Source organism: Aquarana catesbeiana, linkage group LG05, assembly GCF_042186555.1.
Source record: "Aquarana catesbeiana isolate 2022-GZ linkage group LG05, ASM4218655v1, whole genome shotgun sequence".
Lineage (NCBI taxonomy): Eukaryota > Metazoa > Chordata > Amphibia > Anura > Ranidae > Aquarana > Aquarana catesbeiana.
The window spans coordinates 393,410,656-393,426,891 of NC_133328.1; the positions used below are offsets into that span (position 1 = coordinate 393,410,656).

The 16,236-nt window shown below is 43.0% G+C and overlaps 1 protein-coding gene across 1 annotated transcript in view; it reads right to left on the bottom strand.

Annotated features, from left to right (window-relative positions):
• GFOD1 (Gfo/Idh/MocA-like oxidoreductase domain containing 1) overlaps nucleotides 1-16,236 on the bottom strand; it is a 141,375-nt gene that overhangs the window by 73,364 nt on the left and 51,775 nt on the right. The window lies entirely within an intron of this gene.

Sequence of the window (16,236 nt, forward strand, 5' to 3'; positions counted from 1 at the left end):
GAACACTGAGTACCTGGTACCCGCCGATCGGCTTCTACTGGCAGCTTCTACTTGGTGTAATCACAGCGGAAGCGAGCCGGCGGTGGTGCGCATTCGCGCCCCCTACCTGGAAGTGAAGTGAAACTCCAGGCAAACGCCACATACAGTATACAGTAAAAATACATAAATACAAACGGTTTTGCTTACCAATGGGTTTCTAATCAAGTGAATTTTGTGAACAGTGAATCAAGTGAACACGCTGCACAGCAAAACAACTGATACAAAGTATAACTAAAGGCAAAACTTTTTTTTTTTAGTTTTGGATGGAGTGGAAAGGGATTAGAACACCTGTCAGTTTTTATTGCGGTCTGTGCCCCCATTAGGGAACTTCACCCTCTCTATTTGTCCTGTTTACCATTATCATTGAAAGTAAAAGAAAATCCCAAACTTTGGGTTGCCCCCAGAAAAGTAGGTAAATCTTCCAAAGGGGACACTAGTTCTGGTGACATGGAGGTCTTCAAGAGTTTCCCTTAATTCACAGGGATTTCCTCTTAAGGAAATTAAGAGAAATCTCCGAAATGGGACAAAAAAAAAAAAAATCTGAAATCTGAAAAAAAAAAAGTTTTGCCTATAGTTCAACTTTAACTGGCCATACCCTCGTACAGTGATGGCGAACCTTGGCACCCCAGCTGCATTTCCCATGATGCTCAGCTACACTGCAGAGGGCATGAGAATCATGGTAAATGTAGTTCCCAAACATCTGGGGTGCCAAGGTTCGCCATCACTGCCCTAGTAGAATTGTGTTCAACATTCTTTGCTTTGAGAATATTAGTTTGATTTTCTAATCGTTAGTGGGGTCAAATCATAGTTTGTTGCCAACCATAGCAATGAGAAAATAACTGGAAAATTTTTTGATTTTTTGGGGGGGGTTCCGTTTCTCCCAAAATCAATTGTAAAAGCAAACAAAATTTTGAAGTACTTTTGAACAACATTTTACCGATCATCAAATGTTCTGAGTATTTTCATACAAACCTTCATTTGAAAATCTACTGATGTTTGGCCAACTTTAGTTCCCAACAAAGCAATTCATCTTCCTTGTTTAGAAATTCCACTTTCTATGTCAGCTCTCTGCCTCCAGCTTCCGAATCAGTCTGTAAATCGGCATCATCACCTCTGTCCAGTGAGAAAACAGGGTACCCAGAAAGCAGCAGGGTATCTTACTGAATAATAGAGGTGTATGGATCACAAAAATAGCTATCCAAAATGACAGTCCTTTGGCACGTAAACAGTAATGCTACGTGTTATTTTGCCTTGTATTTAGCTACTTCCACTTTAAAGTGGAAGTTAACTTCCATCTCTTATTTGTAACTATAAGTAATAAGGCTTACCTATAGGTATTGTAAATATCTCCTAAACGTGCACAGTTTAGGAGAGATTTACTATATATGCAACCGATGACGTCATCAGCGCATTCGCTGTGAAGGAACGGAAACCCGGGCCGTTCCTTCAGAACCCTGTGCCATCAACAGCGGCTCTCCCGCGCATTCGCAGGAGTGAAGTCATCCCGGCTCCGGCCAGCCACACAGCCAGAGTCCACGGACCCGGAAGGAAGACCTGGTGAAGATGGAAGCGGCCTCCAGTGATGACAGTGCATGGCTGGAATACTTCGTTTTCAGGCAAGTTTCACATAATGTGCTAGTATGCAATGCATACTAGCACATTATGCCTTTACCTTGCAGGTTAGAAAAAAATAAAATAAAAAAAAAAATAAAACTCACCCAGCAGTTTACAACCATAAGTTGGCTGCCTTGCTACCAGAAAATAAGTACATTGTTGCTTCAGCAATAGCAAGGTTGTACTGGATGTGATGCCAACAGTCTCCCTGGTGCTGCTTTTAATAATGCCCCACTGTGAACTGCAGAAAAATAGGGTTGGCCACATGCTAGCTCATACAGAATGAAACCCAGCTTGCCACTTGGGAGCAGTTTATGGACACGGCGCTGCACAGAGGCAAAGGAGGATGTCAACACTGAATGGAAAGTGTGCACTGCCATGGTACTGCTCCGGCGGGGACAAGCCACGTATTTTCTGTTTGCAAGGAAGAACGTATCTGCCTGACGTTTTGGACTAATGTGTATACCATGATAGCAAATAAATGTAGCGTGCATCAACGTGGCCTCCTTTGCTCGGTATTCTGGGCATAATGGCTATTAAGTGATGAAAACCATTATCAAACAGACATCGATTTCCATTAATTGCCTATACATTATCTGCAAGCTGAAAATGTATACTATATACAAAGCCGCTAAGTAGCAAATGCACCAGGCCACCCCCCAAAAGATAGGATCCTATGTCATGTACACACAAGAGGTCTTGAGAGGAGTGGAGAGGATGGGCGATATCTGCAGATGAGGTTGGTGATGTAGTTGGGGGGCAGTATTGTGGATGGCTTTGTATGTTGTGGTTAGTATTTAGAATTTTATACTTTGGACTAGAGGAAGCCAGGGAAGTGATTGGCAGAGAGGGGCCGCAGTCACAGATCGGTTAGTTAGGTGTATGAGTCTATCAGCAGCATTCATAATAGACTGAAGGGGGGAAAGCCTGAGTATAGGTAGGCCAGCGAGGAGTTGCAAAAAATATGCCATGATTGGATTAGAGGCTGGTCACATGACTTTGACAGGTCCTGGACTCTCCTCCTCTTGGCTTTTTATCCCCTATTTATTGAGAGCTTCTCCCATCCTTTGGAACTCCCTACCCCAATCTGTCCGACTGTCCCCTAATATATCCATCTTTAGACGATCCCTGAAAACCCTTCTCTTTAAAGAAGCCTATCATGCTTCTAACTAACACCGTTTATTACCTTTTGTATCAATTGACCCTTCCTTTTTAGATGTTAAGCTCTAATGAGCAGGGCCCTCTGATTCCTCTTGTACCAAATTGTAATGTAACTGTAATGTAAGCCTTTATTTTGTTAAGCGCTGCACAAACTGGCGCTATATAAAACCTGTATAATAATAATAATCATATCGTTAGTACAGCGGCTCCTCCTGAGCTATCAGTTTTATTTCGTTCAGCCCTGCTGGGTTGAACGAAATGGTGGGGCAGATGAGCAAGGGGTTACAGTGCTGGGGCACATGAGAAAGGGGGTACATTGGTGGGGTAGATGAGCAGGGGGTTACAGTGGTGGGACAGAAGAGCAAGGTGGTACACTGGTGGGACAGATGTACAGGGGGTACAGGGGGTTACATTGGTGGGACAGATAAGCAGGGGGTACAGAGATGGGGCAGATGTGCAGGGTAGTACAGTGGTGGGGCAGATATGCAGGGGGGTACAGTGGTGGGGCAGATGAGCAGAGGTGTGAAGGTGCAGGAATTGAGGCTGATCTGAGGCGTGAGAGTGCAGGATGTTAATTTCTCACTACTCAAGTAGTTTAAAGTATTTACTTTATAAAAAATCCTTTTTGTGATTCAGAGTGTGAAGTTGACATTTTTTCGTTATAAAATCGGCACGCTCAATTTCTTTGAAATCATTTTTCGGCACACTGTGCTCAAAAGGTTGCCTACCCCTGGTCCAATATCTACATTTTATATCTGCAGCCGTTTTAGGTCAATAAATGAGACTTCTGCAAAGCTCTTTATGCATCCAAACTGTCTAGATCACAATGAATTTTACAAGTAACAGTAGCAACTCTTCTATCAAGTCAACGTTTACTTTTACAGTCTAATTTGGGTAACTGGCTAATTTGCATATTAGCAGCCATACCAGCTTTAGAAAATGAGAGTACTTTTTGTCATGTTATATTTATAAAGCTATACAGCACTGCCATTAGAAACCCTATAAACTTTGTTTCTGCATTATTTCTTCTTCCAAGAATCCTTTAGGCTGCATTCACACCTGAGCAGTTTCAGCTCATAAAACGCTCATCTCAAAAGTTCCAAAACGCCCAACAAGCAAAATCCCATTCATTTAAATGGTCCCTGTTCACATCTGAGCATTCTGTCGCCTGAAGCAAAAGGCCTGAAGCTCAAGAAACTACATGAGCTTCTTTCTAGGCAGAGAACAGCCATTTTACTGCTTTTTACAGAGATGACCTTTGGACCTCAAAACGCCTGTACAAAAACGCTGCAAAAACGCCCCAAAAAAGTCAGAAAAACGCCTGAAAATGATACGCTCAGGTGTGAATACAGCCTTCAGGCTTCATGTACACTACCCTACGCTGACAGCTCCTAATCTTGAGTTTAGGAGCTTTTGGCGTTTTTTTGCCAAAGCTCCTAAACTCAACTCCATAAAAGCCCACAGGGTTGATTACTAGAAGCAAATAGACTTGCAAAGTGCACAGAGCAGTTGCTACAGAGCTTAGTAAATTAGGTAAAGGTTCACTTTGCAAAGAATAACCAATCCCAGGCAAGAAAAATAAAAAAAAATGCATTTTTGCTTGCAGATTATTGGTTGATGGAAGCCAGCAGAGCTTCTGCTCATTTACTAAGCTCTGGAGCAACTACTCATGCAGAGTGCAATTGCACTTTGCAAAGTGCACAGTCTATTTCTCTTTAGTTGATCAACCCCTATGTGTCAATGTACACAAAGGCTTTTAGCAGAGTTTAGGAGCTTCAACCTCCCCTCTCCACCGGGTGCAGTAGTGGTAAATGTAGGCTAGTGTACATGAAGTCTTATGCCGTGTACACACGAGCAGATTTTTCGACCGGACTGGTCCGACGGACCGAGTCCGGCGGACAATTCGACCGTGTATGGGGACTGCAGCGGACTTTTTCGGTTGAAAATCTGATGGATTTGGAACATGCTTCAAATCTTTCTGACGGACTCGAGTCCGGTCGAAAAATCCGCTCGTCTGTATGCTAGTCCGACGGACAAAAACCGACGCTAGGGCAGCTATTGGCTATTAACTTCCTTATTTTAGTCCGGTCGTACGTCATCACGTATGAATCCGTCGGACTTTGGTGTGATCGTGTGTAGGCAAGTCCGGTTGTTAGAAAGTCCGTCGAAAGTCCGTCGAAAGTTTGTCGGAAAGACCGTTGGACCTTTGTTGTCGAAAAGTCCGACCGTGTTTATGCGGCATTAAATGGGCTGTGTCCAGTCCAATCAGTGGGGGATCTATCAACATATTCCCTGCGGAATCAGAGCACAATAGAATTGATGGCATTTGTTGTGATCGCTGTGTTTGTTAATTTTTGTGCTGCGTTTAAACAACTGAGCTTTTTCAGACGCATATCAGATATATGGCTGGATGGATGTAAACGGACTTGCGTCCATTTACACCATTACGTTTAGGTTAGAAAACATGGAAAAAGACACAGACCTTTTTCCAATTTTTATCAGACATGGATAGATTCATAGATAAGCCTGTTTACATCCAGCCACCTATTGAATTAGATGGAGCTTACAAATCAAGTCCACTTGAAAAACTGGCATGCAGACCTGATCAGACCACCTGAAATAGGCCAAAATTTTTTTTTTGTAATTTTTTTTTTAAATGCACTTGAACTACTGGTGGCTCTCAAACGGTTAGCTGGGCACATATCTATTTTTTTTTTTTTTTTGTATAATTTTTTTTTATTTATTTTTTTGGTCAACATAGCCTTATGCTATGTACACACGACAGGATTTGACAACAAAACCGTGGGTCTATTTCCAACGGATGTTGGCTAAACTTGTCTTGCATACACACGGTCGCACAAATGTTGTCGGAAATTCTGAACCTCAAGAACGCGGTGACGTACAACACGTACGATGAGCTGAGAAACATGAAGTTCAATAGCCAGTGCGGCTCTTCTGCTTGATTCCAAGCATGCGTGGAATTTTGTGCGTCAGAATTGTGTACACACGATCGGAATTTCTGGAAAATTTGAGAACCAGCTCTCAAATGTTTCTTGTTGGAAATTCCGACAACAAATGTCTGATGGAGCCTACACACGGTTGGAATTTCCGACAACAAGCTCCCATCGAACATTTGTTGTCGGAAATTCCGATCGTCTGTACGCGGCATTTACTCTAATCAAATCACTGTGCTTTGTTGTAAAACCTATTCCACAGGCAACTGATGTTTACATCAAGCGCTTGTAATGCATTTTGTACAACACACTTTTACACCTTTGTTTTACTACAGACTTGTATATGATGCGGCTTAACAAACTACTTGTATTTTACAGTAATATATATATTGCTATTTGAACGATGGAGGAAGTACTTAAACCTCATTAAAAGAGTCCAGCTACAAATGTGATGAGGAGGATTTCTCAACATATAGATGTATCCTGCCTGTTGTAACTAAAGCAATGTTGTACACACCCTTCTGTGTCTGTGGTTATGTGCTATTGCAAAAAGAGGAAAAAAATCAACCAAGAGGTCACTGAAAGTACATATTATTAGTGCTAATGTAGAAGTAAGAATAAAGTCATGTGTAACCATGTGTCCAACACCCATCTTGTGGCACAAACAAGATATAAAGTGGAACTGAAGCCAGATTTTTGTTTTTTAGCTTTGGATAGACTATGGAAAGGCTTAGAACCTCTGGGACTGAAGTTTTTTTTTTTTTTATGGAAAAAGCAACAATCTGATGCAAAATCTAACTTTCAAATTTTAGTGTTACGGCCTATTCATGCCACTTTTATTGGGCTGCGTTGCTCAATGCTGGCACAACACAAGCTGGAATCTATTATTTCCCATGGTCCCAGTTCACTCCAACATACTGCACTGATGTGTACTGGGTGCAAATAGGACATGTATGTGCTGTGGAAAGAAAAATGCTCATCAACGTAAAAGGTTTAAGAAAGAGCATATCAACTCTAGTGTGTTTAACCACTTGCAGACTGGGCACTTTTACCTCCTTTTTGCCCAGGCCAATTTCCATCTTTCAGCGCTGTCGCACTTAGAATAATAGTTACGCGGTCATGCAGCGCTGTACCCAAATTAAATTATTTTTATTTTTTTCACACAAATAGAGCTTTCTTTTGGTGGTATTTAATCACCACTGGCTTTTTTCATTTTTTGCTAAATAAACGATAAAAAGACTGAAAATGATGAAAAAAAAAAAAAGAAATATAGATTGTTATAAAATTTGGCAATTTTATAGTGTGTACTTGTCTGAATTAAAAGCACTAAGTGTAATTTATGTTTGCTGCCTCGTTCCTCTGCTATCAGCATGAATCACATCTGACAACAAGGAAACAAGGTGCAGATATAGGCTGTTCTACTGAGGCCCTACTGAGCTATAATATGGGGGGGGGTTATTGTAGCTTAGGTCAGGAATATAGGTTGTAGTAACAGTACACGTACTTTAAATGAAGAAATTTCAGGTATGGGTGGACACCAGTTGGTTTAAATTATAACTAATGGTAAAACTTTTCTTTTAGTTTTGGATAGTGTGCAGAGGGGTTAGAACGTTTGTCATTCTTTATTGCTGTCTGTCCCCCTATTAAAGTGTTACTAAACCCACAACAGTAAAATCAGTCTGTAGATGCAGTAAAGCATGCTCGTTATACTCACTGTGGAACCTGGGGGGTTAATCCTCTGCATTTTGTAAAAGGGCTGTTTGATCCTGTCTTCTAAGTTGGTGAGTATTGCTAGAAAGTTTTTTTTCTTGGGAGAGTGCATGTGATCAGCACAGGGCCAATCAGCACTGTCCAGACAGAGGGTCAGGGACCATGCAGCCTCATAGGCCAATCAGGGGAGAATGAAAACTCCTCCTACAAGCTTCAACCAGACACTGATAGAAGTCACAAGACTGCTCTAACTGCTAATGAGAAAAGGTATTTAGCAGTTTATAATTACTAAAATAATTGCATTTCCATGTTCTGTGTACTGTGGGAGACCAGATATAGTAAATGCAGGGTCCTGGGTTTAGTAACTCTTTAAGGAGATTCACCCTATTTGTCATATTTATTATTATCATTAAAAGTGAAAGAAAACCCCAAATTGTGGATTGTCCCCAGAAAAGTAAATCTTCTACTCTAGTTCCAGTGAGCTGGGGGTCCCCAAGGAATTATCTTAAAGTATAATAAAAGGCAAAACTTTTTTTTAGTTTTGGAGATCATGGAGAGGGTTTAGAACATCTGTCAGTTTTTATTGCTGTCTGTGACCCCGTTAGGGAGACGCACCCACACTATTTGTCCTGTTTACCATTATCATTGAAAGTAAAAGAAAGGAAAATCCCAAATTTTGGGTTGTCCCCAGAAAAGAAATAGAGGGGAAATCTTCCAAGGGGACACTAGTTCTGGTGACCTGGGGTCCCCAAGGAATACCCATAAATTGCAGGGATTTCCTCTCACTTCCTGTTTGGCAATGGGAGAGGAAGTGAAGGGAAATCTCTGCAATGGGACACAGATGGTGAAAAAAAAAAAATCTGACAGGGGTTATATTACTAGGGGTCAGCCGATATCGTTTTTTGCCAGGGCCGATACAGATTTTTTGGCTGCCTTTAAGGCCGATAGCCGATATCAGGTGCCGATATTCTGCAGATTTAAAGTTTTTATTTTTACACTGTCCTTTTACATTTTTTAATCACTTTTATTCTTGTCACAAGGAATGTAAACATCCCTTGTGACAGTAATAGGCAGTGACAGGTACTCTATAAGACCCCAAACCCCTCCACTGAACTAAAAGTTTTCAAAAACGCCAAGATCGGCGCTTTTGAATACTTTCTATTTTTTAAAACTGCTACCTTTAGGATGAGAGTAATTCGGAAGTGATGTCATGACATCGCTTCTGGGTTACTAGATCTGAACCCCAAACAAAGCAATCGGCTTTGTTCGGGTTTCTGGCTAGCCGGCAGTTTGCTCGGGCCTCCTGGTGGGACGGGAGACCCGGGCTAAGCGGCAGAAGGCGGGGGGGGGCGGGCGTAGGGGGGGGGGGGGGGACAACGGCCAAGTGACTGCTTAGCCGCATCGGTTGGTATTACAAGAAAGCCGACCGTTCACTCTAATGAATGGTACCGGGGTGATGCCTGCAGCTACAGGCATCACCCTGGTACAACCACCTGAAGCAATATCGGTAAGTTTGTTATCATTACCGATTCTGCAAAAAAAAAAAAAAGTGAATATCGGCCGCCGATAATCAGTCAACACCTAGTTATAACACTCCCTTGCTCTATCCAAAATGAAAAAAAGTTTTGCCTTTAGTTCTACTTTAATCTGCACAGATTTCCTCCAACTTCCAGTTTGGCTATGGGAAAGGAAGTGAAATCTCGGCAATCGGACACAGAGTGTCCGATTGCCTTTCCCTGCTCTATCCAAAACAAAAAAAACAAAAAAAAAAAATTTGCCTATAGTTCTATTTTAATCATAGCCAACTCTTGTAAAATTGGTTGTGCCATCCAGGTTCCATCCTCCTGCCACAGATTTAGGAAGATTTTATTACTCTCCATGCTCAAATTATTTTATTTGAAAGTGTTTGGAGATTGAACACAAATAAGTGTGGAACATTTCCCCTGTAGCAGTACATAAGTAGAGCCCCTGGCATTCTTTGACCATCACGCTTCAGGCAGGACGCTTGCATCTCACTCCGTGGCAATGCCATGCACACGCTCTTTGGCTGCTCACTCTGCACAGAGAATTTTTGTACTGACTCTTTTAGGGAGTAACACTCAAATTCCCCTCAGGGGAAAATACGAATTTAAAGTAGAAGTTCAGTCAAATTCTAACTATACTTAAAACTGCTCCCACCCCCATTATGAGTCTATTCTCTCTACCCTGTGAAAGGAAAGATCTCTATACTTACCTGTACGAAGGGTGCTCCGGTCACACTGGTCTCACCTGCAGCTTCAGTGAAGAGGAGTGATCGCTGACAAAGGCAGCAGAGCCTATGCGGTGACGTCACCCATAGTCTTACTATGGGGCATCTGTTGTCAGCTGAACACTGAAGCCGGCGCTGGGAGTGGAACATGTGACCGGATCAAAGTGCCCTCAGTATAGAATGCTAGAAGGTAAACAGCCTTCAGCCTTTAGGACCAATCAAAATCAGTGAGCGAACGAGAAAAGAGAGGGAGCGGGGCCGAGCTGCTGCTCCGTCACTAAATGGACACAGATCAGCGGCTTGGGAGAGAGTCTGCTCGGGTGTCCTCATAGCAAGCTGCTTGCTGTGGGGGCACTCTGCAAGAGGAAGCGGTCAGGAGTGCTGGCGAGAGACACGAGAAGAGGGCTGCTCTGTGCAAAAGCACTGCAAAGATCAGGTAAGTATAACATGTTTGTTATTTAAAAAAAAAAAAAAAAAAAAACATAGCCTTTAATATCAAGTATAGGTAGGATTTTACTGGACTTAAAAGTCCCATGACAGGTATGCCAAGTGTGTGTTGGTTATATGCAACAGGCATCCCATTCTGACACATGTAACGTACATGGACTAATGGCAATGAGCAAAGAGCTTTACTGAGGACATGGGTATTTATTTGCCTCTAAGGCCCCTTTCACACTGGAGCGGTTTTCAGGCGGTGCACAGGCAGGGCGGTGAAAAAAGTCCTGCAAACCGCTTTTTTTGGAGCGGTGTATTCACCGCTCCTTCACCGCTCCTGCCCATTGAAATCAATGGGACAGCGCGGCTATACCGCAGTAATACCGCGGCTATAGCCGCACTGTACGAGTGGATTTAACCCTTTTTCGGCCGCCAGCGGGGGTTAAAACCGAACCGCTAGCGGCCGAATACCGCTGCAAGAACGACGGTACAGCAGCGCTAAAAACGCTGTTGTACCGCCGACGCCCCCACCGCCCCAGTGTGAAAGGGGCCTAAGCCTTTTTCTCTTCTCTATAAAAGCTCATGCAACTTTGAAGCAGCACAAAGCTACTAAGAAGCAGCTTAAAGCAAATTTTTGTGTAACTCAGTAGCAAATCAAAGAAACCCAGAAGGAAGTCTTAAGCTGGCCATACGCAGAGTGGATTACAACTGATTTCTGACAACTGTTGGCATCTTCCCACACCACATCCTACTATATGAAGACCAAGGGGCCAGATGGTAAATGGACGGCTGAACAGCGGCTGCATCCAATCAGCCCACTGCCACTGGCTGCCAGAATTATGATAATGGAGATTCCTATTGTTTAGACTGGATGGGGGAATGGATAGATTTCTCTCATTTAGCCTACAGGGCTGAACCAGAGAGATCTTACAGTGTATGGCAAGCTTAAGAAGCTCAAGAGTACCTGAAAGTATACTGCATTTGATTTCTGTACAAATAATACATTTAGATATAGAGACTTGGGCTTGTTGTCCTTTTTATACCCGGAACGTTTATTTACTCCCAATACATCTCTGTACTGAATATTTCTAGAAAAGAAAAAAGTTCAGGACCTGGAGTGTCAGCCTGATTTCCTGAAAGAAAGATAAGGCTCCATGGCAGATCACGTATATATATGAAATCAAACCCAGCCAGACCACTGTTCCATACTCCTGTTTTCTGCTCTGCTTCAACATACGGAAATCATTAGATGAGGCTTGTTTCCGTTAAACTAATTATTACACAGAATGTAAAGAAAAAATGTCACTAGTGATTGTAAAGAGATTTTCCTAAAGTAGCCATTCCTGACAGAGACATGAGTGCAGTGCCATCTTAATAGCATCATGAGCCCCTGGGCAAAGTAATGCACTGGGGCCCCAACAATGAAGATGGTGACCTGTGGCGTGCTATGCGTGCCGTGGCAAACAGTAGGTATGGCTAAATTATGCTACATATTGGGCGTGGCTTTTTAAGCCGATTAGAACTTTTAGTTTGATTTTTACCTATTTTTTTAAAAATAATTGTTGTACATTTTTTTTCATAACGCTGTTGTCTTTGGTAAGATATCAGTGGTGTAAATAGACCCCAGAAGTCTCACTTTTGATACAATGAAAGGGACTGAGGAAACGTATTTCCCAGTTGGAAATGAGTTGGTGCATGGAACTAAAGGGATCTAGGGGGCACTGAGGGAGGAAGAGGGGTTGAAAAGACTCTAAGGCAGGGGTAGGCAACAGTGGCGGCACTAACACACTCCCCCACCACCACCCATTGCCCTTACCTTGGATGCAGGTGGTGAGAGCGTGGCGGGCTCGGGGAAAGCTGCTCTGGTGTCCTCTCCTGAAGCAGCTTCCACGGTGTCTTCTCTCTCCTCCTCCCAGCGCTAGGCATCCAATAGGATAAATTTATATTTTTTCAACTTTTGTTTTGTTGTGCCTAAAAAGTCCAAGCTTTTTTTAGCTAACTATTTCCAATCCAATAGGATCACCAGACGTTTTGGCCAATCGGGAAACAGGTTCCATACCTGCTTCCTGATTGGCTAGGAGGAGGATCAGTGATTTTTATTCACTGTTGCAACACACCTGGATGGGCTCCAGACGCAATGCTCTGCGTCCCGAGTCCACCCCATTTTGAAGCTATTAGAGCCTATGGCTCTAATCAGTGCTTCAAAAAAAAAAAAAAAAAAAACCCTGGCCACTGTAATTCATATGCCCGGTGACCCGAAAGGGGCCAGACACATGAATAGGGGGCGGCCGCAGCGGCAGTGGATAGATTCATGCTATGCATGAATTTATCCATTATGCATAGAGGGGGTGGCGAAGATAGGGGGCGGCACCCGGGCACCCCTAATAAACATAGGCAACCTTAGACAGATGGAGATCTACTTGAACAACACTTGTGATGAATCAGGTAAAATGCCTATTTTCTATGCATCTTTTTTATACTATAAAGTCTATATTTTTTCCTGTATATAAACTGCTTTTATATTCCTTACTCAAAATAGCCGCTAGTAGTGCCCCCCCTTACATGGACACAACCAATCAGAAACTACTAATACCTAGATAACATTGTGCTAATGATACATATGTTCACCGCCCTAGTAGCTCACCTATAAAACCCCCATGTCTCCGGAACCAATAAAGAGAGTATCATCAATCTGAACACAGTTTCAGTGTGATCTTTTATCGTGCATGCACTAAGTGTTAATCAGGACGGGGGCAGTTACCCATCAGACGATTGGTCTGTTCCAAAACAACTGGCGCCCAACGTGGGGCTCTGGGCTGTGAGCCAACAGACAGCCGACAGAGAAAGCACCGAGGTAGACTAGCGCAGACGAGGCGGAGACTGATCACCTCCGAAGTACAGTAAGATACAATTTTTTTTAATATATTGCCAGTACATTTTCTGTCTCCTACGTTGGTCCATTTCTGTGTCTTGGACGGCTGCCAGCGGTCACCAAAAGACAGGCAATATCTTGCCCGGAGCCTAGTTTTTGAACCTGTCAAATAGAGTATCTGTTGCCCGGTTTGTGTCTGTGTATATGTGCCAGTATTCAGAGGGAGAGAAAGAGTGAGATCTGGGAGAAGAGGGCACAGTGAACAAAGAAGTAGGGGGGCAGATACCCATCAGACAATTGGTCTGTTCCAAAACACACTGATGAAGTCAAAGATCACCAGGCAGTGTCCTGTTGTTAGGGCTGGTTTACACCAGAACATGGTGCCAGTGCATGCACTACTTTTTGTGCATCTGATGCGATTTGTAGGCAGGGCTGGATTTACATCTCAGGAGTCTATAGGCAGGGAACTCTGAAGCATCCCACCAAAAAAAAAAAAAAAAAGACAGTAAGCAGGGTTAAGCAGTGCATTACGCTCAGAATGCGGGTTTAAGGCATGCTCTGCAATCTTTCTTTCCACCCCCACCCATCCATTATCCATTAGCCCTACATCTTCTCCTTACCTCCCACCCCAAACTTGCTAACTCATGCATCTAACCAAAAGCTCTTCAAATTATACTCTGAAACAATGAAACATGCCTTGCGGTACCACTGTTAGGAACCTATCACTGGGCAGGTACATACGTATGACAGTTTTGTCCCTAAGGTTCTATTTCTATGACGCTGGCGATACTTTCATCTCCCCGTTGTATCACCTATGGAGCAACTATATTCTGTTACATATGTTTGTATTTACTTGTATAATTACCGCTTTGTCTGTATTGTCAGAATTGCTAAATAAAGAATTAAAAAATAAAGTCAGGCAAAATGTACTGTGACAGTGTGAGGCCCTGCCACTGTGGAAACGTAATAGAAAATGACACAGAATTTGCATTAAGGCTTAATGCGATGTTCCAGACTATCGTTTCTGAGCAGAGAAAGCTGTGTTTTTGGCTTTCTCTGGATTCAGTAAACCTGGATTGGGGCCTGGAGCTTGAAGCTTCCAAAGTATCTTGGCTGTGACGCAACCTTCAATCCTAGGTCCGGATTTTACTGAGTGCCTGCAGCCTGTGTGAGTACACAGATGTGCCGAGTCATTAAATACTCAAGCATGAGGATAGCTCAGGGCTCCCAGTTTGCAGGCAGCTCCAGTATTGGAGACTAAAGGCTTGTACACACTATAAGAAGACCGGGCGAACATTTTCATCCAAAGAATTTTCATATGATTTTCGGATAGTGTGTACACGACTTGCGACAGCCGATTCTGAATTTTTCGTACGAAAATTCCCGAAGGGACAAACTTTTTTCTCGTACGGTAACAGAATGAACGATTTTCATTTAATGTGTACCGTTTTCGTACAAGAAAAATCAGAAAAGAAAGACTGCGCATAATCAGAAACAATAAACAACAAAAAAACAGCGAGTAAAATCGGACGACTGTTTGCCCAATTTTCTAATGCCCCATACACACGATCAGAAATTCTGCCAGCAAAAGTCAGATGTGAGCTTTTGTTTAGAAATTCCGATCGTGTGTATGCTCCATCAGACTTTTGCTGGCAGAATTCCAGCCAGCAAAAGATTGAGAGCAGGTTCTCCATTTTTCGGTCGGAAAAAGTTCCTATCCGAAAATGCGTTCGTCTGTATGCAATTCGGACGCGCAAAAAATCACGCATGCTCGGAAACAATTCGACGCATTGAACTTCATTTTCTTGGCTTGTCGTAGTGTTGTACGTCACCGCGTTCTTTACAGTCGAAAGTTCAGAGAACTTTTGTGTGACCGTGTGTATGCAAGGCAAGCTTGAGCAGAATTCCGTGGGAAAAACCATCCAAGTTTTTTCTGACGGAAATTCCGCTTGTGTGTACGCGGCATTATAGTGTGTACCCCATTTAAGTCCTGGTTCACACTAACAGCTGGAATTAAATAGTACAAGTTCAGCTGTCAGTCCCGACTTCGGGGGTGATTTCAGACATCTGTGCGGGTTTTTGCACAGGTGTCTATGGAAATCGCACCCCAAAGTCGCCAAAAGTAGTACAGAAACTTTTGGGAATTGGTGCACCGTCGCACAGATTCGGACAGTGCCATTGCCGGCAATTACCGCCGATTTGGCATGCAATTTGACATGTCAAATTACATGCCAAATTGCTCCAATGTGAACCAGGGCTCAAGGCAAAGACCCCTTTCACACACGTTTTAGCGCTAGAAGTAGCCTCTAAATAACGCCTGAAAACCACCTCCCATTCATTTCAGTGTGTCTTTTCACACTGGGGCGAGTCCTGTAAACACCATCTTTGGGGTAGTTTGGGAGCGCTGTATACAGCGCTCCCAAAACGCCCTGCCCATTGAAATGAATGGGCATCGCTTCCAAAGCGCCTGAAAAGCGTTTCAAAAGCACCGCAACACGCGCGTTTTTAACCCCTTCTTTGGCCACCAGTGGGGGTTAAAAGCATCCCGCTAGCGGCCGAAAAGCACCGCCTAAACAGCGCTAAAGCGCCACTAAAACAAGGGGCGCTTTAGCACTAATGCGGCCGCAGCTCAGTGTAAAAGGGGTCTAAGAGAGCTGAGTGAACCAGGATAGCTGGGCAACATAGTCAGAGGGAGTGGTAAGAAGGAACAAGGGAGCCAGGTGGCTCGGCATTTTCAATTGACTATACATGTTGATGTGGAAGAACCCCTGCGTGGGCACACTGACGTTTATGTGAACTTTCTGTTTTGTTCAATAAAAGTGGGCTGTCATGCTCTAAAATACAGTTTTGACTTGTGCAAGTCATCGGAATATTCACCCCAATACCACAGTACTAAAATTGATGTGCCGAAATCAAGTAGGATGATTTTGGACTTGATGTCATGACTATAATGGTGCTCACAATTCAAGTTTAATGGTGATATAAACTTACAGTTCTGCTAAAAAAAAAATATATATATATATATATATATATATTATATACAAGACAATGCACACATATATGCTATAATTATGTTGTGGCACAATGTTACGTTAATGTAATAAGAACTCTTCTGTATAGAGAACAGCGTGTTTTCCGGGTTATAGAGGAGTTATTAGGCCCAAGGATAAAAGACTAGGCCAGGATTCAAAACAGTTAATAAG